The sequence below is a fragment of the Salvelinus sp. IW2-2015 genome, unplaced genomic scaffold, assembly GCF_002910315.2.
Source record: "Salvelinus sp. IW2-2015 unplaced genomic scaffold, ASM291031v2 Un_scaffold3451, whole genome shotgun sequence".
Classification (NCBI taxonomy): Eukaryota; Metazoa; Chordata; class Actinopteri; order Salmoniformes; family Salmonidae; genus Salvelinus; species Salvelinus sp. IW2-2015.
In genome coordinates, this window is record NW_019944731.1 from 152881 (window position 1) to 155339 (window position 2459).

Below are 2459 nucleotides of genomic sequence, written 5' to 3' on the forward strand. Positions count from 1 at the left end.
CCAAGAAAAAAATTGTCCGATATACTTATTCAGATAGCAGCCGATAAGACAGCTAACGATTAGCGGGCCCCAGATGAGCGTTCAGGTAACGCCGCGACAGTATATCCAAAATGGTCTCAGTTTAACTCAGTATAACTGACCATCAATGACATTCTGAATGTCAAATAGTGGCAAGGAGTGTCAGACTTCCCAGTATCAATGAGAGGACAGTAGAGGTGACAAAACGATAGCATCATATACAACTTTACTGTAGGCCTACCACACAATGGCACAACTCGATTATACCTTCCGACCACACAGGAAAGGAAAGCCACAGTAGGACTATAATAAAGATGCACTATGCAGAAATCGTTCCGCCATTTCCTGGTTGCTAAAATTCTAATAGATCGCCTAATTTCAGTTTATGTGTCACAAAAAGCAAGTATAGTGTAGAGTATCATTGTACCATCTAAACCGCTGTGAAATATATTTTCCATAACCAAAAATATTGTATTTTTAGCTGTTTGAAGCTGGTGTACAAAACCGAAAGTACAAGACTCGGGGAGCATAGAAATAGCGCACATAGAACAGATCTACCGCCTATTAGACTTGCTTTCAATGAGAATGACAGATTCTCACATTTCTATGTGAATTTTGTTGGATCGCCCAAAAAGTGACATATTTCAGCTTTAAAAGAGACCATAGGTATGTTCACACAGAGAGATCTGACAGATATAGTGTAACTCATTGTGGTTAATAATAAGCTACTGAGGAAAAATAGGTCCTGTATTTTCATAATTATCAAGTTATAATAAGTAAATATAACAGTGGACAGCAGGTAGTCGAGCAGCTAAGAGCGTTGGGCCAGTAACCGAAAGGTTGCTGGTTCGAATCCCCGAGCCGACTAGGTAAAATAATTTGTCGACTTGTCCTCGAGCAAAGCACCTAACCCTAATTGCTCCTGTTAGTAGCTCTGGATAAGAGTGTCTGCTAAATCACAAAAAAAGTATAATTTAAATGAACTCATGATTGTTGTTGTTGAGATCATACAAATTAAAATACATGACACTAGTATTGGTATAACTGAGATGTGCCAAAAAACTATTTCAGCTGGGTATCAGTAAGCTACAATATCTCTGTAATGTCAATTATAAAATATTGATGTTGTTGAAGGATTCAAAACGCCAGTGTGGAATGTGGAGTATTTGCTATTCAGCGGAAACAAAATGGAAGCCAGAAGAGCGATTTGTTTCAACAAAAGCAACTGGAAAACAGGGAGGAGAACATTAACAACATAAATTATTAATCTTTAGGGAGGAAGATCAGGCAGAAATTAAGATGACTTTTAAGGAATTTTCCTGCCCCGCTAATCTCTTATTTTTAGTCCCTTTATCTCTTTTACAACAGGATATATTTTTTATGTCATCGAGCTCTCACACACAAATAAAAATTTGGTTTTTGCCAGGATGACAAAAACTGTAAGTCTTGAATGTGAGGATGACATTTCAGATATTTATGAAAATGTTCACTCAAAGAGAGTTGTTCTTTTATTTACCAGCAACACTTCTCTTACTGTGTGTTGAAACTGAACCAACCACAATACGCTGCAGTTAATCACATATAAAAGTTTTAATACCATGGCCATCCTGGGGAAGAAGAAAGCACAACCAAGATGGTGAGAGTAGTCAGGTCCAGGACCGCAGTCACGGGGCCCCATGGTGACTTGTTAGCCACACAGTGCCATTCTATATCAACAGGTTACACAGAGGCGGTTTAGGAAGACAGCCACAGCATTAGGAATAGATAGATCATCTCTCTGTGTGTTGGTGGTGTGAGGAGTGAGAGGTAGTGAAATACACTGTCTGTTCGCTCCTCTTAGCTTCTCAATTTAAATGTCTCTCACATCAGTCTTTAGACACAACCCCAGGCATCATAGTCTCTCCGATCACGACAAGTGTTTGTGGTAAAACATTTCTTCCGTTTTACTTCCTTTACCTGCTCTCTCATTTCACTCGTTCTCTCCCCATGTGCTTCATCAACATCTCTCATCTAACATTAAAATTGACTGTAAAGGTGATCACTATAGATTTAGATAGGTTAATTAAGTCACAGCCATCAAGTGTTTACAGATGTAATAGCAGAACGAGATAACAACAGATCGACAAAACTTCTTCCCACAGCTCTGTCAAAGAATTCAACCACGTGCCCTGGTCAAGCAAGCAACAGTGGAATGCAAATGAAAACCACAATAATAGCACGAAATAATAAATAAAGATATGCCATATTAACAAACAACAGATGTACACAAACCACTCTAAGTTACAACCAGTCCCACTTGGGGAAAGGCAAGTGAGGAGGGCAGGGAATAAACATCAAAGCTTTAGAGCCGAGAGAACAAAAACAAAGCCGAGAAAAACCCACGCGACTCCCGAACAGAGCTAGCTGCAACATAGTGGACCTGGACTAATTTCAAACTCAGA